Source organism: Oryctolagus cuniculus, chromosome 10 (genome assembly GCF_051225735.1).
Source record: "Oryctolagus cuniculus isolate XC-2025 breed Fujian yellow rabbit chromosome 10, ASM5122573v1, whole genome shotgun sequence".
NCBI classification, from domain to species: domain Eukaryota; kingdom Metazoa; phylum Chordata; class Mammalia; order Lagomorpha; family Leporidae; genus Oryctolagus; species Oryctolagus cuniculus.
The window spans coordinates 35,972,173-35,997,350 of NC_142876.1; positions in this window are offsets into that span (position 1 = coordinate 35,972,173).

Here is a 25,178-nt window from a genome sequence, read left to right on the forward strand (position 1 = left end):
AAAAGAGAAATCTATGATGCTAGGTTTGGGATTTAAGGGCCCATAAGAGAAAAAGAGATGAATAATAATCTAAATAAAACTGAAATGAATTAATGTGTTTCAAAAAAATTAAAAATCCATTCAATGTGATATTGACAGCTTTTCTTCATTCTGTGATTCTTTTTCGTCTTTCGATGCAAGACAAGTCATACTTGTCTTATTTTACTGCCTAAGGGTATTTTGTAAATTGTGTGAAATGGAAAGAAGGGAAAAGAAACTAGGGTTTGTGGGGCTAACTTTTCTCTATCTCCAGCATGTTACAAGGAGAGATAGCTGGACATTGTGCAATGATCCAAATCCTCTGGTGCAGAAGTTGAGTGTGTATATGTGGGGGCACTCTCTGCTATCCCTTAAGCACTGAGGTTTTCTTATTCTTCTACCTCTTTGTGATCCCTGTATGGAGGAATTCTGCAACTGTTTTCATTAGGTTCAGTGGTTTTTACTTTATGAATCTGTGAGTATAAACAGTCATAAAAAGGAAAGAGGGGCTGGCATTGTATGTTAGGTTAAGTCACCACCAGTGACACCGGCATCCCATATGAATGCTGATTCAAGTCCTGGCTACTTCACTTCTAATCCAGCTCCCTACTAATGTACCTGGGAAAGCAATGGAAGATGGCTCAAACACTAGGGCCCCCGCTACCCACATAAGAGGCCCAGGGCCCAGAAAGATTTTTGGCTTGACCCAGCCCTGGCTGTTGTGACCATTTGGGAAGTGAACCCACCAATAGAAGATTCTCTCTCTCTCACACAATCTCTCTCTCTCTCTCTCTCTCTCTCAGTATCTCTCTATAACACTGCCTTTCAGACAAAAATAAACAAATCTTTTCTTAAGAAAGGGAAACAGGTTATTCTCTTGCCTATGAAAAAAAGAATAAGAAGAAACAATTTGATGTTCAACATGGAGGCAATTCAGTTATATTTTAGGGATGATTTTTCTGGCAGTGAGGATTCCATGGTGCAAAATATAAGGTTTTAGAAGAGCTGTTGGAAAACAACAATGCATGACTCATCTGCTGGGAATGTTTCAGATGCAGACCCACTAAAGTTTTCAAGAGTCGAGGAGATGGACATGCAGATGAAGAGCTCATCATATTGCAGGCACAAGCACATGCAAAATCAAAACCAGAGGCCAGCCTCTGAAATATTTTCTTTTTTAAGAAAGATTTATTTATTTATATGAGAGGCAGAGTCATAGAGAGAGAGGTGGAGAGAGAAAGGGGGGGGGTTCCTCCAACCACTGGTTTACTCTTGAAGTGACTTCATTGGGTAGAGCTGGGCTGATCTAAAGCCAGGAGCCAGGAGCTTCTTCCAGGTCTCCCACATGGGTGCAGGGGCCCAAGGACTTGGGCATCTTTCACTGCTTTCCCACCCACACTAGCAGAGAGCTGGATTGGAAGTATAGCGCCAGGACTCTAACCAGTACCCATATTGGATGCCAATGCGCATGTGCAGGTTCAACCAACTATGCCACAATGTCAGCCCCTGAAATATTTCATAATTTGAGGACAGGACCATTCTTTTCCTTGCTGGGGAGTGTGTAGGGGGGAGGCTCTCAGATATTGACATACAAATAATAAGTATTTTTAAGAGATTTGTTGAGAATTGATAGGAGGTACACATTTGACTTAGTGATTAAGACACTGGTTGGGGGCAGGGTAACTGTTGTGCAGCAGGTTAAGCTGCTGCCTGCTGGCCTTGGTTGAGTACAGACTGCTCTGCTTTAGATTCAGCTCCCTGCTAACGAGCTTGGGAAAGCAGTGGAGGATGACCAAAGTATTTGGGCCTCTGCACTAATGTGGGAAACCTGTATAGAATTCCAGGCTCCCAGTTTTGATCTGGCTCAGCCCCGGCAGTTATGGTCATTTGAAGTATGAATCAACAGTTATAAAAATGTCTTTCCTTCTTTCTCTGTAATCCTGACTTTCAAACAAATCAATCTTTTGTAATTTTTATTTATTTATAAGACACTGGTTGGGATGCCTCCATCACATATTAGAGTGCCTGGGTTCAAGTCCTGGTTCTGGCTTCTGATTTCAGCTTCCTGCTAACGCAGACCCTGGGAAGTAACAGGTGATAGTTCAAGTAGTTGGGACTCTGCCACTCATGTAGCAGACCTGCACTGAATTCTAGACTCTTGGATTTGGCATGGCCCACTCTCTGCCATGATGAACATTTAGGAAATGAAAGGGCAGATGAGAGTTCTGTTTTTTTTCTGTCTGCTTCTCTCTCTCTGCCTCTCAAATAAAAATAATTTTTTAAAAAAATCATAGGATTCCAATAACCACCAGTGATGAATTTTATAACATTAAACCATAAATGAATCCAGAGAGACACAGAATTTATATCTGGGGCTAGGTGTAGGCCTGTTATGATTTGTAGGGCCCTCTACCAGAGGGCCACAGGTAGAAGACTCTAGCCCTAAGATCCTCAGTCCATTTTTCAAATTTCAGCTTCTGTAACATCTCTGATAAATGCATTTTGACTAGGGCAGGAGGCTGAGAAGTATAATGGCGCTAACATTTCTCTGCTGCCTTTTAAGTCATAGTTCGGTGGTCTTGCCCTTTCCTATTTCATGGATTTGCTTTCTCCATTTGTTCTTAGTTGATTAGGAAATTGCTGAACACAGAACTTCTCCCTGTCCATAAATATCACCCAAGTTACACAGCATGGGGAGAAAGCTGCTATTTGTTTGGTTCACCGACTTCGGGACTTTTTGCAAATTAAAGGATTTGAAAGGATCTAATATGGCCATACCATCAGATAAATCGTTAGGGTCAAGTTCTCCCCTTGGGGTTTTCATTTAAGTTACTGTAATAGAAGGTGTACTCAGGCATCCAAGGACAGGAATTAGTCCTCTGTTAGTAACCAGATGCCGCAGCGTGGGGGATGAGCCTCATTTCTGAGTGTGCAGCCTTGCTTTGTATTTCAGGATTTCAAAATGTTATGCTCCACTGTGCAACCTGGTTTCACTTCCTAGAGGAGTTTAGAAAAGGAATTGCTGTTTTTATTGGCACTCTGTCACGTGTTTCCTCACTGAAAGATAGTGGGGCTTTTGAGATGTAGTTGGATTTTGTGGTGATATTTGGAATGGATGAAATTTAGTAAGTCTAATGAAAAATGTGTTGCGTGCTGTCTGTATTTTCAAGTCTGTATTAGGTTTTTTGAAGATGGAAAAATCTCTCTTTGGAAGGTAGCTAAATTTTAGTGAGAAACAAAATCACACATACAGGAAACCACAAAGAAGGTGGATGTATCCACAGAAGTGCTTATCTATGTGGTCACAGATGGGAGGTATCACAGGAACCCAAGATTAAGTTGGGGACGTGGCCTCTAAGGAATTAGTCATATTTTACACATTTCCAGCTGATTGATTGACCGTATACTATAGGAAAGTAACATTATCCAAACCCTGCAAGCTGTTTCTAATTGCAATCTTGAAACCTGAACCATCTGAATTTCTTTGGAAAGTTTGTCTCCTCTATAAAGACTTTATCTGCAGAAAACCAAGTAACTTAGTCATCTTCTTTCTCTAAGAATATCTTATTATTTTGGTTTATATATATGTAAAGCCTATATGCATACATATACACTTATATGAACACACACAGATGCACTCCCACATTTAGACTTTATTTAAATAAGACAATATATGCAATGAACATTAGAAAAGTGATTCCTACCTATTTTTGTAATCTTTACTATTATAATTGATTATTTTCCACTTGGTACATTATTGATTGTAGTATTATGTTTGTCAATGTTTATCAGCACCTATGTAATTTTTTTTGCTAGTAAAAAAAAATAATACTTTACTATAACGAAGTACAGAAAAAAGACAAAATGTGTGCCCCCTGCTACCAAAGAGCTTGATGGGGAAGGAAAAATACTGGATCTGAAAAATTTGGTAAGTAGTTAGCTATTGGAATAAAGAGAGTGAAAAGTGCTCTTGGAGACTATAGAAATTACAGAAAGCTATCAGAAAGAATCAGGACCAGAGCTAGACCTCGGAATGCTGGTGTGATATAGAGAACAAATTGTTGTGGGTGTGACTAAGTTTAGGAAAAGTGTCCAGTTCTGTTAACAATAATCATTAAATATCCAGGAGGTAAATGGATGGACACAAAAGGAACACAACAAAACAGGGAGGATAAATAAGATAAAAATGCAATACTTACAATTAGCTGTTGGGTGGGATTAGCCCATTTTATAGAAAAATCAACTGCATCTCAGAAAGAATAATGGCAGAATTGGTTACAAAAATGAATCTCTGTTAATGATTTCAGAATGCTGGGCTTCTTTTTTTCGTTTCCTCCTACTTCCTCTCCCTTGTTACTCTGCTTTCCAGATACTTTTCTGGAGAATGAAAATAAAACGTGATCTCTCGTTCAGGGAAACCTTCAATCATTTGACTTGGAGAGAAATATGTAGTCATGGAAAATGACCACGGGAGGCTGCTCATTATGGTCAGAATATGAGACTCAACAGATTCATGTGCTCAGGGGTCATCAGAAAATGTGGGAATTGGGTTGTATGGTAAGGATGTGAAGCTTGGAAGATTTAAAACCAGACTAGATTTTGACAGATTTTATATCAGCCTGAAATGGTGGCTAACATGGGAGTTTATGAACCTTAGTAATCTAAATATCCTGTACAAAACAGCATGCCTTATCTGCTGCAGGTTTTCCAGGTATGAATCTCAGATAGAATACAAACAATAAGTTTGACTGCTATGGAAGAGTGTGGTAAACTGAGAAAAATGCATGTGCCTAGAAAACCGAGACCCCAGAGCCTGTTTATCTGTCCTAATCAGGTCTGGAAGAAGGAGGGGATTGTTATAATGGAAATAAGTAGAATAGGCAGTTTTATGCCCTAAGTATTTATATCATCTATTAAAGATATTGCTATAGTCCCTTTTCAGTGATTTGCTGGGCAGTTAAATTCAGACTTCAGTTCAGTTTAACACCCTGAAGTGGCTGTTTTACATAATTTATGTCAGTAGGATTCCTTTTGAACTGCAATCTGACCTTCACAGGGTGAAGGAGAGGCTGCGATCTGAGTCCAGTGGAACCCTACAGGAAGCTCACCGGACCTGGTTTCCTCACATTGAAGTGTCAACCCCATAGAACTGCGTTAGAAAGGGAGATTTATTTTGGAGCCTTGAACTTGGTTATGTGTTAATCTGTTCACATCCCTCCCTAGGCAGCTTTCTGTGTGTGTGTCTCATCCCTAAATTTAGGCTATTAATGCCATAAATGTGATCATCACAGCTTACATCAGATCAACTAGGTTAGTTGTACTGACAATGTAGACAGGAGATATACAAGGTGAAAGGAAAAATAAATCACATGATACCCATGCTTAGGCTTTCCTTTATAATCCACCTGTTTTATATTTACTACATCACACCTGTCTTTCTGCCCCAAGTACACATGCCGTGCTCATTTGCTGATATAAACTGTATTCAGAGAGAGTTGACACACTTGTTTAGCTTTCCATCTCTTTTCTGCCAAATTGTACTTTTCAATTGTTTAAGGGACATGGGCAGCCTTTATTTGTGTCTTACCAGCACTCTTATTTCTATTAGACAATTGCCCCTTCTCAGACTGTGGGTTATGAGGAGATTATTGTCTTACTGCCTTACCCACTCCAGCCCCAGGATGCACTTTTTGACTAGACTGTGGTCACACAGCCCATTGTTCATGGTGCTCCATCTACAAGGTGAGCTTTCCACCATGCAAAGTCTATAGGCATCCCTCCAAGAAATCAGATGGAAAATGGAAAGAGAAGATGCCTTTGCCTTTAAGGAAACAAACAAAAGGGACTGTATGTATGGAGAGCTTGAAAACATCCCTCTTTCTGCCACACTGAGTTAAGCTACTGCCTGCAACTTTAGCATCCCATGACGTGTTGGTTTGAGTCTTGGCTGCTCCACTTCTGGTCCTTCTCTCTGCAAATATGCCTAGGAAATCAGCAGAAGATATCAAAAGTGCTTGGGCTCCTACACCTACATGGGATGGAGTTCCATGCTACTGGCTTCAGCCCGGCCCAGTTCCAGATTTTTCAGTCATTTGGAGAGTGAACCAGCAGATGGAAGATCCTCTCTCTCTCTCTCTCTCTCTCTCTCTCTTTCTCTGTAACTCTGCCTTTCAAATAAACAAATGAATCTTTAGAAAAGAAAACAACTGTCTGAGAAAGAAAACAAGATATAACTGAGGTCTGAGACATGCCTAGAGACACAGTGTATAAATGTAATGAGAGAGAGCAGGAGGTAGAGGTAGAGGTAGAGGTAGAGGTAGAGGTAGAGGTAGAGAGAACTGGATTCAGCCACACTTAACAATCTGTGCTATTCCTGCTGAATTCTTATTTTCAGGCAGATTTTTGACATAGCTGCCTCTACTCTACAGTCTTCCCTGATTGACTACCCAGCTTATAAGTTTCCCTAATTTCTTGGGCTTGATGTTTAAATAATTCTTTTCCATTTGTGTTACATGTGTTGATGTTTTCTTTATAATCCTCAGTTCTTGGGTAGTGTTTCTCAATGGCTTGTCTCTGTCATGACAGGGCTCTGAGTAGCTGTTCAATAAGATCTTGTGACGTAGTTACCTGAGTGTGAGGATGAGCAAAATTAAAATAAAAGGTAAGCATGGGACAGACCTTTGTGCAGCTGATAAGACACTGCTTGGGATACCCACATGCTGCTGTATCTGATTGCCTAGTTTGAGTCCTGGCTCCTCTGCTTCTTTTTTTTTTTTTTTTTTTTTTTTTTTTTTTTTTTTGACAGGCAGAGTGGACAGTGAGAGAGAGAGACAGAGAGAAAGGTCTTCCGTTGCCGTTGGTTCACCCTCCAATGGCCGCCGCGGCCAACACGCTGTGGCCGGCGCACTGTGCTGATCTGATGGCAGGAGCCAGGTACTTCTCCTGGTCTCCCATGGGGTGCAGGGCCCAAGTACTTGGGCCATCCTCCACTGCACTCCCTGGCCACAGCAGAGAGCTGGCCTGGAAGAGGGGCAACCGGGACAGAAGCCGGCGCCCTGACCGGGACTAGAACCCGGTGTGCCAGCGCCGCAAGGTGGAGGATTAGCCTAGTGAGCCGCGGCGCCGGCCTCCTCTGCTTCTGATTTAACTTCTTGCTAATGCATACCCTGGGAGACAGTAGATGATAGCTCAAGCAGTTGGGTCCCTGGAAACTGCATGGAAGTTTGCATGGAAGATTAGTATTGGGTTCCAGTTTCTTGGCTTCAGCCAACAAAGCCTTGGCTATTGTAGGTATTTGGAGAGTGAACTGACAGATGAACAATCTCTCTCTGTCTCTCTTTGTGTTTGTGTGTGCTTGTGTCTTTGTCTCTCCTTTCTCTCTCATTCTGTTTGCATTTCAAATAAAATATTAAAATAGATAAAATGTTTAAAACTCTATCTTTTAAAAATAGAAAAGTTAATTGTACATCCAAAAAGTGTGGCTCTGCCACTCTTTCTGTGAACTGACAGTGACAGAATCCACCTCCTGAAAGCTCTGGTACATGTGCTGGGAGGTTGTAAGGTGATGACAAAAACTCTGCCTTCTTTTGCATCCTGTGTTCTAGATTTCATTTTCTTTCCCACACCTTTGCTGATGGGATTTGATCCCCCTCACATGATGGTGTACCAAATCAGATGAGAAAATTCAGTTTCATTCTATACCCACAGTCATCTTAAACCACGTCTTATCTCTGGGTGTTCTGAATGTAGGTACATGTTTCACACTCAGATGTGGTGTTTCTATATGTCAAACATTAATGAAATAAAGAACTGGTCTTTTACATTTATTCATTTACAATCTAAGGAAAACACTTTTATAACAATACATATCTAGTAGAATATCATAATCCATGCTTAGAAGGAAACTATAGGTATAAATAAATAACGAAAAGACAACAAGTCCTTTAACAATATATGTGAACTACACAATTTATTTGTGGTTCACCCACCATCTATTATGTGATTTGATTCATTTGTGCGGCCACAGCTTTAGGCAGATAAAGGTCTGCAGAGGACAAGGGACCTGTCTTTGGGTTTTATGCTTCTCCTTGTCACATTTAACACACTGAGTACCTAGCACAGGGCTATGTCTACATGGGAGGGGTGTCCCAGCGCACTTTTAAAGAAACTTGAGGGTGTATAATTTAGAAAAAGAAATCTTTTGAAAAAAGTCAATGTGGCTGATTTCTCTCAATCTACTAATTCCTGCATATCTTTTGCTCATGCTGCCATTTTTCTACTTATTTTTCTGAAATGAATTTTAAAAATTTCCTATCTCCCTGCAACACTATGAGAAGAATACAATTAATTTCACATATAGAGCCCAGACACAAGGAACCCTTTCAACACAGGTGTTAGGGCCTTTACAAGGTCCTGCTATTTGCCTCATGTTCCAGAGACAGGCTTACCCAATGAAAGACTGGAGGCTCCTCCGAGGAAGATATCAGTGGGATGCAAACCAGCCTCGAGAATCAGGGTGTCATTCCTTTCTTTCTGCCTTATTTCTAACCAGAAACACTCACAGAGCTCTTACCCTACCTTTAATCTAAGATGATGATCATTCACTAATCTTTGAGTGTTAGATTCCAGATGACAGAAATATTTCAGTGGCAGAGTTGTTCAAGGTGAGTCTGAGGGTCTGTAAGTAAAAAGACCTTTTGTTTCTCTTTCTTTTCCAGGAAGATCTTGGTAAATGACTTTTTAAAATGGTGGGTTGAAGGGTCTTTTTCATTTTTTTTCATGTACATCATTGGTAAAGAATGAAGGTAGAGGGGGACATTGAAATGCTTTGGAAGCATTTAAAGGCCCAAGAAATGTAAAATTCAGAAAAAAAAAAACCTATTCATATAATTCACAGGAAAAAGTTCCACTATCTTCTAGGTTAATTTTTATGTAATACATTTTTGTTTCTGGTGCATTTTATTCACTGGAATTCACCACCGCTCATTCTTCCATGTAGTTATACATCTTAGCGATTTGTCTGAAAATTTATTGTTTCAGAGTGTCACTGAATATGTGAATTAGAAGTGATTGTTAGAAATCTATTGTCATTCATTGATTGGAACAAGAATAGTGAGGTAAGGTAGCAAGATAATATAGCACAATAAGAAAGAAATTAAGAAAGTTGGCTATAAGTAAAAGAAACCAAACCCAAAAGGTCACATGTTGTATGATTTCATTTTTATGAGATGCCCTGAATAGGCAAATTCACGTAGATAGAAAAGAAATTGGTGGTTTCCAGGAGATAGAGGTGGGTTGTGGCAGTCAGCAGGTTGGGAGGTGAATCATGAATGATTTAAAATTGTGGCAATGATTGCAGAACTCTGTGAATATATTAAAGACTCTGAAAAGTACATGTCAAATGGGTAAAGTATATGATATGTGTGTTAGTTTGTTAAGGCTGTTGTAATAAAATAACACAGACTGGCTTCAATTTATCTTCCAGTAATGTATTTCCAAAACTTCTGTAGGTTGGCAGTTGGACACCAAGGATTGACAGTGCTAGACCCTTCTTAGGTTGTGAGGGAAGGGACCTGCCCAGAATTCTCTCCATTTAGCAGTGGTCATCTTCTCCCTAAGTTTTCACACCATCTTTCCTCTGTACTTGTCTGTGTCCAAATTTCCTCTTAAAAAGACACCTTTAGGCCAATTATGGTGTTTGGATTATATCCAATAAAGCTGGAGAGAGAGAGAGAGAGAGAGAGAGAGAGAGAGGAAGGAAGGAAGGAAGGAAGGAAGGAAGGAAGGAAGGAAGGAAGGAAAGAGGGAAGGAGAGAAGGAATTCAAGCTATAGAGTCAGAATTTCTGTTTGCAAATCCAGGTCCATTTAAGGACTAATTACTTTGGGCATGGTACCAACAATCTGTGCATTATATTCTACATTTATAAAATGTTGATAGTAACTTGTACATCATTGAGTTATTGGGAGGATTAAATGATTGATGCTTAGAGTATGATTACCAATTGGCACATAGGAACCATTAAGTAGAAGGCACAGTTACTACAATAAAGGGTAAAGATAAATTGAGATGAAGAACAACGTGGAAGGGGAGGTCTGAGGGCTAGGCCATGGTTGTGCCTGTCTGCTGATGGCCAAAAGTCACTTTTTAGGAAGGCTACTTTTCTAAATCTACTTAGGAAGTTTGGAAAACATGTATTCCATGACAAAGCTAGAGGAAATATGCTTTCATTTTTTTCAACTTAAATCTGCAAATCACCTATTTTTTAAAAGATTTATTTATTTATTTTAAAGAGTTACACACACACACACACACAGAGAGAGAGAGAGAGAGAGAGAGAGAGAGAGAGAGAGACAGAAGTCTTCCATCCACTGACTCACTCCCCAGATGGCCACAATGGCCGGAGCTGTGCCAATCTGAAGCCAGAGCCAGGAGCTTCTTCTGGGTCTCCTATGCGAGCTCAGGGGCCCAAGGACTTAGGCCATCTGGTACTGCTTTCCCAGGCCATAGCAGAGAGCTGGAACGGAAGTGGAGTAGCCAGATCTTTTTTCTTTTTTTTTTGACAGGTAGAGTTAGACAATGAGAGAGAGAGACAGAGAGAAAGGTCTTCCTTCCATTGGTTTGCCCCCCAAATGGTTGCTACGGCCAGCGCGCTGCGCCGAACCAAAGCCAGGATCCAAGTGCTTCCTCCTGGTCTCCAATGCAGGTGCAAGGCCCACTCGGGCCACAGCAGAGAGCTGGACTGGAAGAGGAGCAACACGGGACAGAACCCAGTGCCCCAATCGGGACTAGAACCTGGGGTACCGGCACCGCAGACAGAGGATTACCCTAGTGAGCCATGGCGCCGGCCACAGCCAGGTCTTGAACCGGCGCCCATATGGGATGCCAGCGCTTCAGGCCAGGGCATTAACCCACTGTGCCACAGCGCCAGCCCTATTAAAGAAAACATTTGTAATCTTTTATACACCTTATATTTATGAGAAGAGATACTGTATTATGATACTAGCTATGTTTAAATTCTTTTACTGTTAATACCTTTTTAGGATTTAGTTTCTTTAGGTTTCAATGGGATGCTTAGACTGTATTTTGTTTTGTTATAAAGGCTATGTATAGGAAGTAACTAGTTTTCTGCCTGCATGTGTTCTTCAATCAAATTTAGAAATTTCTTTCTAATTCATGAACAGCAGTTGTATTCTCACATCTACTTTCTTCCCAAAGAACTATGAGGATTAACGGGGATGTGTGAAATATAAAAAACCTCAAGGCAGCCTGTTTCAGTCTATATTCATCGGTACCTTTCCCCATATCCAGGGCTATATATTCTTCACTCTCTTTGTTCCAGGGCACATGTCTTGTGGCTCGTGTTGAAGATGCACTGCCCCTACTTCCCTCACAAAAGCCACCTGAATCCAGCTTACAGGTGGGTTTTATTCCTCCATATTTCCAAATATCTTTCTGAGGAGCTTTCTGCAACAATCTCCATCCTTCTCTTCCTTCTACCTCTGATTTTTATTTCAAACATGCTATTTCCTTTACAAACATTACTACTAAGACAATTCTCATACACTGTCCACAAAAAGTTTTTTGAGATTCTGAAGTGTATGGAATGACTATATGACACATAAGATTGAACCTGTGAATATAAAAAAAATTGAAAAAATGTAATAAAAAGAGAGAACTTGAACTTGATATTTGGAACGATTTTTTATATAATGCCATACCCGTATCTATTATGTGTGTTATATTTTCATTCACTCGGAAAAAATGATTGGATGCTTACTACCCTGCTACAAGTTAATAGGGGAAGTAAAATTACACAGAACACCAGACAAAATGTTCAGGAGCTGCTAACCCAGTAGGGAAAACAAGAGAAATATATACAATAGATGAGGAGTCTTCAAAGAAATGAAATTAAAGGATCAGTTTATTTTGGTTCAATTTGTTTTTAAATCAATACATAGCTTCTTTTTATAATACGCATTGTTATAAACTTTTGTAAGACCCTGACTAAACACATGTGCATAGGTTTCAACAGTTTTTTGCATCAAAATAAATTGATCTTTTAATTCCATTTTTCTTTAAGTTTTGGAAGTATCCTCATATATAAGGCAAATGTGAGAGAGGTGTTATGAAAGAGATATGCACACTGATTTGGAACAAAAGAGAAAACTACTTTGTACACAAGCATAAAAGCTTATTATGGACTTATCCATCTGATTGTACTCTAAAAATCACTCCTATATCTCCTCTAATTTCCTATTATCTGGAGCACCATCATGGAAGTAATAGGGATGTTAAACCAAACTGTAGGTCTAATGAGAATAGAGATGAAATTATTCTTTAGAGTAAAATAAATAAACTAAAATAAACCCGTCTTCTATAAGAGAATGCCCCAGCAGGTAGCTTACTAATGAAAACAATGATTTCCAAGGGATTGTGCATTTCAAAAGTTTTGGCAAAGTGCTAGTTTCTCAGAAGCTTTCATCCGGAAGAAGCAAGCAATATGATTAGATGACTCCAGCCTAGCCTTCATGATCTGAAATTGAAAGAAATGATGAGGACAATTACCCACTCCCCTCACCACCCCTCCCCCAAAGTGGAAACTTGGTCAGACTGTGGTGCAAGCTTGACATAACTAATTGGCGCAAATATTCAACACAGGCATGGGAAATTAACCACCAAAGTCTCATTAGCATTAATTGAACTGCACAGCTAATTCCCTCCCTATTGTGCACAATATTTACTTCATAATGTTTATCCGGACATCCTACAACTTGCAGTAGGAAGCAATGATTTAGGTGCACGGTGCTGAACATTCTGTTGGGTCCTTTATCAACTCCTTTTCACTCTCTCCCATAGGCTCAGATGATGACCTCCAGGTGCCCTCATGGGCTTGGTGTTAGTAGTGCAGGCCTCTCAAACCCCAATTTTCTTCCTTTCCCTTGACCCTCTGCCTGCTCACAGGTACACAATGAAAGAATGAACACATTATAGATTTCTCTTGATATTTTCCACCCAGAAATCAGAATTCCAGACTCAAGAAGGGAGCAGATTTGAAGGATCAGCTTGTCTAGACTTTAGGGAAAGACATCTGCTGGTGCTCTTTCTGTCCCTCTCTCTACACTTCTCACATTCCACCCCCCAACCCTGTTCTCAGAGTTCCTTATATCCACAAGCTTCCTAAACAGCCCCAATATATCTGTTTCATTGCTCTAGTGATTAGGGGTCTGTAGAGTCATGCTATCTAAATCTTTCCTTTTATAACTTCCCATTTTCCAAGCAATCACAAGGATCTTATATTTGTTTAATTTCATTTATGTCTCTTGCCTGTTATGACTATCATGCATATCCACGAGGCTTTAGATGTGCCTGGGACTTTGGGAAATGCTGCATCAGTTTGACTTCTGCAAATACTTGATGTGTATATGACTGATCCATTATAACTCTGGAGGCAGGTGTGTAACTTAGCGGGATAATACCTCAGTTAAATCCATGCATCCCACATCAGAGTATCTGGATTTTAATTCCCAGCTCCAGCTTTCAACTTCAGTTTTCCACTAATGCAGGCATAGACCCTTGGGGGCAGCAGTGAGACAGCTCAAGTGATTTGGGCTCCTGATACCCATGTTGGAAACCTTGATTGAATTCCTGGCCATTGTGGGCATATGTGGAGTGACACAGTGGATAGGAGAACTCTGTCTCTGTCTCTTTTTCTCTCTTTTCCTCCTTCCGTGACTTCTCTGCCTTTCAAATAAATAAATGAAAATTAAACAAAAAGCAGGAAAAAACCCTTCTCAAAATATTGAGTAAAAAGCCAGGCCAAAAAAGTCCATACAGTATAAATCTTGTTATATGAATTTCAAAATACAAATGAAGACAACTGTAACATTCAGAAATAGAGATTTAGGGAAAGCACTATAAAGAAATACAAAAATGTCACTACATTTACATGGCAATAATAGTTATAAGAGGTGCAGGGTAGTGATTAGAAAGAATTGGAGGGGTTTTTTGTTGGTGAAGGCTATTTAGTATTCATTTTTGATAACTGATTATTGATAAATCTTGCAGACTTCTTTGTATGTTTATTTGATAATAAAATTAAGATGTATACAGAGAGATACATGGATGCACAAATTTCTCCATTTCTAGTGATTTTGTGATCTCAATTTTATGAAACATTTATTATCATCATGTCACATAAACCAAGTATACACTACATAAATGAATCTTTTCTATTCTTTTCCATGTTTTGTGTTAGTTCTTACTTGTGGTAGTGGGGGTAGAGATTATTTAATATGTTAAAATAATTATGTTTTTAAAATTATGGTTACATCAGTGGATGAAAACTAAAATACATAATAACTTTTATTCTGTTCTGTTCTGGTAAAATTAGTAATATAAATTTTGTCTTGCCTGACAAGTATTGTATACCTCACCCTATCCAGATGAATCCTACTTATACAACGCTACTCATATATGCTATTTACAATGATTCCTCTTAACCATCCATAGAGGCAAATTTGCTTGCTAGAGATCTGCCAGAAGCATTTTTCTGAAACTGCAATATGAGTAACTAAGTCAACACATTGAAAACTTTGAGGGGAAAAGGCTCATCTTATTAAAATCTCATGCTTCCAAGCCTTGCTTCTGGGTCATCTAATGAAAAGTGTGGCCTTTTACCTACCAGCCCCTTGATGGACTCTTCAGAGGAAGTTTACAGGGAGGAAATGCCATCAGCAATGTTATGTTATTCAGTGTGCATCAGAATAATAATAATCCTTATGCCCTAGCCTCATAAGCTGTCTTAAAAAAAAAAAAAAAGAAAAAGCCACAAGATGTTCTAAATTCACTATCTCATCATTACTCCTCTGGGCCCTAGGAGGCAAAATGGCTTGTTTACTTCATATTTACATACCAACAATGAGAGTGGCCCAGCAGCTTGTGGAATGGTTTTGACCTTCACTTGACTGGCCTATGTCACACAGTCTCCTCAGATCACTAACTGTTAGCTCAATACTGAGCCATCACTGCAGTGTTTTCATATTCTTAAAGCAAACAAAATTGCTTTAAAAAGGCAAAATATAGCCACCCCAGGTTTGAGGAATAAAAGAATATCAAACAAATTGGTTACTGAGAAGCACTCAGCCATTCTTTCTAAAACACTTTCCAAGTAGCCTTGGACCCTGTGATTTCCCCAGTCTACCCATTGTGGAGACAGTAATTAGGTTTCTGACCTTAAGTTGAGGATCTTTCAGGGGGCACTCAAGCTTCATTCTGTCCAGCTTGATTTCATCAGGACACCATACCGAACACTGGATTTTACACCCACAACCTGTAGATAGCAATAGAGAGGTATCAGAAGAAGAGTTCAATTATTAAAATTCACAGCTGTCATTGTCTTTCACTTCCAAACTGAGTATAGAGAAATTGAGGTTCAGTATTTGACGCAACCTAAGGTTCAACAACATTCCTGTCCTGTCCTCAAAGACCCTCCTGCAGCTCTTCCCTGGCGTGGCACCTGCCTTCTTTGTCCACATGAGGATACACGCTGCTTTATGAGCCACTAAAAGGATCAAAGTGACCCTGTGCTCACTGAAGATTTATATCACTCATGCACACATTTAATAAAGGCTGGGGTTTGCTAGCTCTTGACTACCCTGGATTAACTATTGCATCAAGTATGTTTGGACTTTAAAGGAATAAAATGAAGAAAATGCTGGTGTTAACCCTTACATATATTAGTGTCTACCATTTGCTCCAAATTTGGTGATATTTTATTTTCTGTGACATATATTAAGGGCTATTGCTTATCCCTCACCACCTCATATTTGTTTCATATATTGCACTGATGTCTTTATTGAAAGCAGGTGTGTAGGTGTTTAAACATTTATAAACTAGAACGCTTGCTTATGAAATTCTAGAATATAAGTTTTGAAATCACATATATACCTGAAGGCTAAAGAAGGGAACTTGTTTAATTTTCAATAAATTCTTATATTGTGGTTATATTAATGGAGACTGAATTAACAATATTAGCTTTTTCTTTATGATGAACCTGGTACACAGTGAGGTAAGGTTAGTTATCTAGGGACTAGGCTCTTCTCCCATCAATCTTCCAGGTATTTTCCCAGGAACATCTGAACTGAATATGTCCCAGATGACTCAGAATATATAAGAGCCAAAATATGACTTCAGAAAAGCGAGAATCCGTCTTTTTCGATAAAATCAGACTGCTTACTAATTTTGAATTCTTTCCACACCAGAAGGTACGTCTGTGAGCAACACTCAGGAACAAAACTCACTGGGCAGAATTCCTTCCCTAACTCTCTTTTCTGCAACTTTTTGTGTCTTCTGAGAGAGTGGATATGCAGATCAGGGGCAGAACTTGGCCGCCATCAGCGGCACTTGTAAAGAGATCACATCAGCCTGCTAGGGAGGCTCTCTAATTAGAGGTTTATGGTAATGCAATTGTTCCCCACCTGTGAGGCAGCTCTCAGCACTCCAAGGCGTGCAGGAAAAAATAAAGCGGGATTGATGGACAGCCAGTCCCAGCCCAAACTTGCCTGTGTTGGAAAGGCCCAAGGTCAGCCATCTGGCAACCCCACATCTCCAATTTGGTGTGTATTGCAATCAGTTTTTCAGTAAGATGCTGTCCACTCATGAGCTTTGTTGTATGCTTGGAACTTTGGCTCATGCTCCTTCTCCAGAGAGTGAGTGAAAAAGGCAGTTTCCACTCAGGACCTGCTGAGGATGGAGCATGTCTTTGTAATTGCAAGCCATGTGAGTGTGGAGGGCAATTACTCAGGGCTAAGGAAAAAGTAAAAAGTGGAAATTTTCAGACTCTTTGAGGGACAGATTCATGTTACAGTTTTATCTCGCCTTTGCCAATAAGTAGCTATAAACCAATTTTTTGACAGGTCTCTTGGCTTAGCGGGATTCTAAGCACAAAACAGCTTTTATTTTCCCAAATACTTTCAACTACTTTCTCTCTTAACGCCAGTCTACCTACAAAGCAGATCCCAAAACTTCATGGCCCCTTTAAGTTATTAAAATTGATCTAGTCTAGTTCAAAACTCCAGTCTACTCTCTGCCTCTTACCTCACAGTCTAGGCTTTCTGTGATATGTGGGCATTTCTTCAGTTTCAGTTCTGTCCAAGTTGAGGTCTGTCTGCTTTTAGATTTCAGGCTTGCTAAAGGAATTGAGGAAATAGATTTTTTGAAGTTGGCTACATTTTCAGAGGTGTAGAGATGACAGCAGACTCTCTATAGTTTAGATTTTTAAGGGGTCGTTGGTCCTTTCAATGAGGAGACTTATGCACAGATATTTTATGTGGTTTCCATAAAGCAGAGTCCAGTTTTAGCCTGGCTTTTATATCATTAGCTGATCCCATCACAAAATAGTTTCCTTTTGTCTCTGATCTGATGATAGTCCATGTCCCCAACATCATCCTGATGAATCTTAGACTTTGCTGACCTGTAGCTTTCTGAGTACTTCCATTAAGCTCATCTCCTTTCCTTAGGTCTTCCCTCCATTAGCATTAGTCCCAGGAATCACTGAGCCTTTTTTCAATGCTCAGGTAACTGGAGCTTAAAATGCCTATCCCACCTCCTTTCTCCTATCTTCACACTTCCCTAGAACCACAACAACAGAGGCACATGTCCTAATCATTCTATATACCATTAGACAGCACGTCCAACATTCAGAGCTCTCTAAAGAGCTTATTATCCAAGTAGATTCCTTTCACTTTGTCCTCAGTATTGCTAAAGTAGACTTAAGAATATCAAAAATCACGGCTTAAAAAAGCATACCTCCCTTCTTCTTTTTTTGTTTTTATTTTTTTTAATTTATTAAATATAAATTTCCAAAGTACAGTTTATGGATTGCAATGGCTCCCCCCCATAATTTCCCTCCCACTCGCACCCCTCCCATCTCCCGCTCCCTCTCCCATTCCATTCACATCAAGATTCATTTTAAATTATCTTTATATATAGAAGATCGATTTAGTATATATTAAGTAAAGATTTCATCAGTTTGCACCCACACAGAAACACAAAGTGTAAAATACTGTTTCAGTACTAGTTATAGCATTACTTCACATTGGACAACACATTAAGGACAGATCCCACATGAGAAGTAAGTACACAGTGACTCCTGTTGTTGACTTAACAATTTGACACTCTTGTTTATGGCGACAGTAATCTCCCTATGCTCTAGTCATGAGCTGACAAGGCTATGGAAGCCTTCTGAGTACGCCAACTTTGATCTTATTCCGACAGGGTCATAGTCAAAGCGAAAGTTCTCTCCCCCCTTCAGAGAAAATTACCTCCTTCTTTGATGGCCCCATTCTTTTTGCTGGGATCTCACTCGCAGAGATCTTTCATTTAGGTCTTCTTCTTCTTCTTCTTCTTTTTTTTTTTTTTTCCAGAGTGACTTGGCTTTCCATGCCTAAAATACTCTCATGGGCTCTTTAGCTATATCCAAATGCCTTAAGGGCTGATTCTGAGGCCAGATTGCTATTTAGGACATCTGCCATTCTATGAGTCTGCTGTGTATCCCGCTTCCCATGATGGATTGTTCTCTCCCTTTTTGATTCTATCAGTTAGTATTAGCAGACACTAGTCTTGTTTGTGTGATCCCTTTGACTCTTAGACCTATTGGTGTGATCAATTGTGAACTGAAATTGATCACTTGGACTAGTGGGATGGCATTGGTACATGCCACCTTGATGGGATTGTATTGGAATCCCCTGGCATGATTCTAACTCCACCATTGGGGCAAGTCCGATTAAGCATGTCCCAAATTGTATATCTCCTCCCTCTCTTATTCCCACTGTTGAATATAAAAAATCAGGGCTTAAAAAAGCACACCTCCCTTCTTGGAGGTGTGTAATTCTTTCCAGACTCCTCCTATTTGGCTATTTTGCTTTTTTGAGAGAAGCCAAGATACTTACATAGAAAAGCACGCTTTATTGAAATAAATATGCTAAGTATCTTCAGAGAAATGTTTCTAAAAGGTAGTTCAGAATGACACGTGCACCAGTATTCTCTGATGGCCTTGTAAAAGAAACTTTCCTGCACAATTCTCCAAATCAATCAAGTCAGGATCTATGCAGTGCATAAGAATCTCTGTTTCTAACAGCAGCCATGCAAGGGCTATTTGTACCATAAAGTAACAAGTAGAAGATACATAATGAGGATATCAATGCACCCTTTTTCCAACTTGAGAAGATGGAGGCTTGATTCTAATCCTTCACTTTGTGTTGAAATCATCCATGGAACATCTAAAATAGGCTTGACTAATCAGGAGTTTGTATTATAGACAATAAGAATGATCTTTTTCAAACCCCAGTTGCAGTTATTTTTATTACTTTTCATGTGACACTTGTTCTTTCCTCTTTGTCAGTGATTTTTGAATGTGTCTTATCTCTCTTAGACTTCAAGCTCTTACAATGTAAGAGTAATGCTTCCTCTTATTTATTTAGCTATCATTTGTGATACAGGAGAAATTAAGTGAGCTTCTCTCTCTTTCTCTCTCCCCCTCTCTCTCTCTCCTTCTCTCTCTCTCTCTCTGCCCATGTCTGTGCAATTGTTAACTAAAGAATGACATTATAATTCCCACCATTCACTTTGTAAGACAAACAAGGAGCTCTTTACCTTTTTAATTTCTGGATCTTCCTTGACCCAGGTGAGAGTAACATCTTGTGCTACAGGACAAGATCTTCCATTTTGTGCTGGTGGTCTAGGCTAATGATTTGACTAGTGTCACCCCGTAAGTTGTGTTTGGGAAATATGTTTGGTACATTTGACATTTAAGGGGATGGGAAAGAACTGTAAATACTGGAAATGGACAGAATATTCTTGTAAAATAAAGTGTCCTTCATTCTATATGACATTACAATGCTTCCTCAATTAAACTAAAACAAAACAAAAATCCTTCTTTGAATCTAAACCCACCAAAATTTTATTTATAAGTGCAAGGTTTTTCTAGGTACATACAAATTTTGAATTGTTACTTTTCCTGGAGAGTTAAACACTGCTTATTTAATCTGATAATCATTATCTTTTAATTGGAGTGTTTTGCACTTCTATATGTAGTGAAATTGCCTATATATTAGAATTTAAATCTGCTTATTTTTTTGTTTCTTATTTTACCTGTGTTATATTTATTTCATACTTTGTTTTTAAACATTGTTTATTAAATTCTAGTGAAATTAGCATTTTCATTCTTAAACTACTTCAATTTCATTTAGTGTCTTGAAATTTTCTGCTTCTGTAGTTAACATAATTTAAAATTCCACAAAAGTATTCATATATTTTTTTCATTTTGTCCTGCCCAATATCTTTCATTTCTTCTAAGGTATATCGTTTTCTTTTTCCCTTTAATAATGCATTGATAGGAAATCTGCCAGTATTGGTTCTGTGAAAATGTATTTGCTTGAACTTCACTTTTGGGTTATTACTTTTTCTTCAATGTGTGTAGTAGTCTACCTTCTCAGCTATTTTCCTTTGTTGTCTTGAAAATACCACTTCATTGTCTTCTGGCTTCTATTATTTTTTCCTCTTGAAAGATTAGCTAATGCTCCTTTGAAGGTATTAATTTCTTTTAAGATTTTAACATTAAAATATGCTTTTAATATTTTCCTATTTGTTTCTTTTAGCCATTTACTATAATATTTTAGGTGACTTTTATGTATCCATCTTGAGGTTTGTAGAAATTGTGAAACTTATAACTTAAAGCCATTTCTTTCTGTTCTGGAAAATTCTCAGTTTTTGTTTTTTTAAATATTATTTCTTTTTGATTTTGTCTCTCTTCTACTGGGAATCAAATTGCTAGCATGTATATTAATCTATGTCTCAGGATTTATGTTACATTTTCAATTTTTTGTTATCCTTTTGTCAAAATATTTTCTTCTAAAATATCTTTAATTTCTTTAAATCTCTATTACAGCAAGCCTAATCCCCTGAGCCAAATCTTTGAGTTATTAATTTTGTTATTTTTTAAAAAATACATGGGAAGTAGTCTGTGAATATTATCTCAGGATAATAATTGTCACATTACCAAATATTGAACAGAAAGTAGATGTTTTGGGTCTGATAGTGTTGAGAACCATAAGCCCAGTATATTTTAGGTAGAGATAGGTAGGGACTAAATTATTCAGGAGATGTTCAAGTGTCACAGGAGAGTGCTAATTGGCAAAGGCTCACTTTGTTAAGTATAAGAGAGGAGTCTAAGATTTGTTGGTTCTACTAATTACAGAAGCATGTGGTCTTGCTTTCATATAGCACTTGTAGGGATGAGCAGGTTATTGGATGAGACTGGTGACTGTGATTAGAGGACTGCCACAAGTACTGGAGCTTTGGAAATAGCAGAAAGATGTGCATAACAAGCCTAGCACAGAGGATTATAGCTCATTACAGAGTTACCAGACTTTGATGAATACTGAGGACTTGGGTTGATTACCCGTGGTATCATCTCCACTTTAGTTATGTCAGCACATCAGAATGTAGAACTAGTCATGGAACATGGATGGTAATTGAATCTCATCACACTTGGCAAAGGGAGGTTCGAAGGCAGATTTTGCCTTGAGTTCCAGAAACATGTAAATATAATGAAATGTGGCACAATGATTTGTGCCTGTTAACTATCCAAAGTGTATATCTGATGCAATAAGAAATGTATAAAGTGTTCAGGAATAATTTGTTCTGTCAATGGAACTTAATGTCCATTAGGACATAAGACTGTTTCATGTATGGGTGATTCTTGGACTTACAATTATAATTTTTTGACTTTACAATGGTGTGAAAATAATAAGCTAGTAGCAACCATACTGCAAATTTAAAATTTTCTCTGGTGCTAGCAGTATATGGTAAGATAATTTGTTTTCATCTGAGGAGAGCAAGTCACAGTTCCTCAGTCACTTGATCATGAAGGTAAGTAATTGACACTCATCAATGTGTTATATAGCTAAATTAGGATGCTCAATAAGAGTATTAAATGCATTTTAGACATGTTTTAAAGATTTATTTATTGATTTGAAAGAGTTACATAGAGAGAGGGAGACACACCACACTCACATGTGTGCATACACACACAGAGATCTTCTTTCTGGTTGTTCACTTTCCAAATGGCTACAATGGCCAGGGCTGAGATAGGCCAAAGCCAGGAAATAGGAGCTTTGTTTGGGTCTCATACATGTGTAACAGGGGCCCAGGTATTTGGATCATCTTCTTCTATTTCCCAGGCACATTAGCAGGGAGATGGATCATTGGTAGAGCATCCTGGTTGTGAACTGGTGCTCAAATGGGATGCTAGTGTCACAGGTGGCAGCTTAATCTGTTGAGCCACAATGCTGGTCCTGACATAATATTTTCAAAATACAATGATTTATCAAGACATAATTATAGTATAAGCTGAGGAGCATATTCATGTATACATATGCACATGTAAAAATATATATATTTGAAAGAAAATGAGAATCAAAAATGAGTATGAAAAAATAGGCTTCAAGTTTTCAAATTCAAATTCAGTATTGTGTTAGAATCTACTTGAAATCTCTGACACCTATGTCATGAACAGTAGGCATGAGAAGACCTGTTTCTGTTCATCTTTGTTTCTATGCCAAAACACTCAACATAGAGGATTGTGTGAAGCAATGAAAGGCTCCTCAGGTTTCTCATGTTCATGTAACATAAAGGAATTTTTCCTGCGTTGCAATCTCCGTATGCCACTTTAAATAAAGACAGGAAGATAATGTTGTAGGAGTATAATCAAAGAAAACTGTAGATATTTATCGTTCAGATGAACAAGCAAAAAAGAGGAAAAGAATACAGGCAATGTTGACAAAAATCATCCTTAATGCAGGGGGAGGAGGGAGGAGTGGGGATCAAAAGAGAAAGCATAGCCATTTATGAGGTTTTCTATATGTCACACCTAGGCAAGCAATACTATATAAAATATTAAGCAGCTCTAATGCTGACTGAGAAAATTTATAGAGTCTGAAGTACCTGTCTTAAATCATAGCCACTGCTTACCTCTGTTTCTCACTCTTTAACCAAGCTTCTCTGCAGGCATAAGTTGTGCCTCTATGTTTCTTTGGATATTGTGCAAAGACTAAAGCCATAAAGAAATGAAAATAACCAGGGGGAGAATATTAAGCATGGAGAAGATTGTAGCCATGAGCAGATGGATGCAGGCTGCTGTTGACTGGAGCTGTTTATTTTGGATGATGAGCTTATTTTCTATGAAGAGAAAGGTACTTTGTTCCCTTCTTCCCTATTATTAGATTCTTCCATTCATTCATTCAGTGAATATTTAGTTATCAACTGTGTTGTAAATAATTTGTTGGAGGAAATGAGAGATGAAAGTTGTACAAACTTTTTTTCTCAAGATTTTGAAATATTTCATTGTGTTTGAGAAAAGCAAATCTTATGAATGAACAATTAATATACTAGGTTGTTATGAGAAAGTTTTTCAGAAATCAAATTAAGGAGTCTGAAGAGAAGAGAAGGAGAAAACTTTCTGTTAGTCATGACTTTGTTTATTCATGAGTTCTAGTAAAACATTTATTTATTTAAATGTAATTTATTTTTATTTATGTAAAAGGGGAACTGACAGAGGCAAAGAGAGAGAGAGAGAGAGAGAGAGAGAGAGAGACAGAGAGAAATCTTCCATCCACTGGCTTATTCTCCAAATGCCTGCAATGGCTGGGACTAGATTAGATCAAAGAACAGAGCTAGGAACTCCATCCAAATCTCCAATGTACTTAGCAGGTACACCATTGGAAATCACCATTTGTTTCCCCACAGAGTGGGCATTAGCAAGAAGCTGGACCTGGATTGGAAGTAGAGTAGTTGTGACTCTAATCAGGCACTCAATATGGGATCTTATATCCCAAATGATCATTGAACCACTGTGCCACACATGCCCTGAAGAAAGCATTAGTGTTTATTTAGTTAGTGAAGGTTGGTGACTTCCAGGAATTTTCACTGTAGTGAAGAGGATTACAAATGAATAATAAAGTATTTCTGATGGTGAGAAAATCTGTATGAATGGACTATGCAGGAGATTTGAGTGGTCAGGGTGGAAATTATTTTATATGAGGTAATCAGGAAAGGTCTCTCTGAAAAAATATCATTTGAACTGCAATCTGAATCAAGTACAAAAGTACACAGACATGTCCTTTAGGAAGAACATTCCAGGACCTCTAATGAAATTTCTCAAGTTGGAATGAACTTGGTAAATCAAGGAGTGAATGGAGATGAGAGCGATAAGTGGTCAGATGGGTTTGTCTGGAGAACAAGGGAGGACCTCATCTCTTGTAGATAAGAGGAAGAAATTTGGACTTAATTCTAAATACAATGGGAAGTCGGTGAAGGGTTTTAAGAAAAGGAAGATGGGAAAGATCGACATTTTAAAATATTCACTGAGGCAACAGTGCGGAGAGTGATTTGGAGGGAACAAAGAGAAGAAGCAGGAAGATCTGTTGAGTAGTTCAGGAGAGATGCTGGATATTGAATGAAAGTGACTGTCATGGAGTAGGAAGATTCCATGCATACTCTTGGGGCAAGGGAGAGTTTGCAGGATTTGGTAGAGGTTTACATGTGCAGGGTGACAAAGAGGAAGGAGATAGCATGACCCCTATCTCTCTCAAACCACCCAGTGACTGAAGCTACTGCTCAATGAGTTAGGGGAAAAAAGGAAAGAGGGGTTACTTACAAAGAATATAGGTTTTGAGATGCATGCAAGACATTCAATAAGGGCTAAAAATGTTTGATTTGAGATTTTCAAGACTTCCACAGTTTATGCATCCCAATGGCATTTAAAATGCATAGTCCTTTTAGGATGAAGTAAATATCAAAAGAAGGACTGAGGAGGATACATGGAGGACAGAATGTATAAATTATAGTGAGGTTGGACAGACACTATGATGACAGACAGCTTCATGGAAGCTAGGAGGAAGGAGTGTCTGAAGACACAAAGCCTGATGAGTATCTTTCCTTATCCACTGACTTTGGCACTTTGAATCCCTTCATCCCTTTGCTGTTTTTGCTAAATTTAGTCAATACAGAGATTAAAATATGGTGTTGCAAGGTGAAAATTTGATGATCTCTCCATTGTTTCAGGCAGACAGAGGGTTGTGCTCTGGAGCAGGGCACCCATAG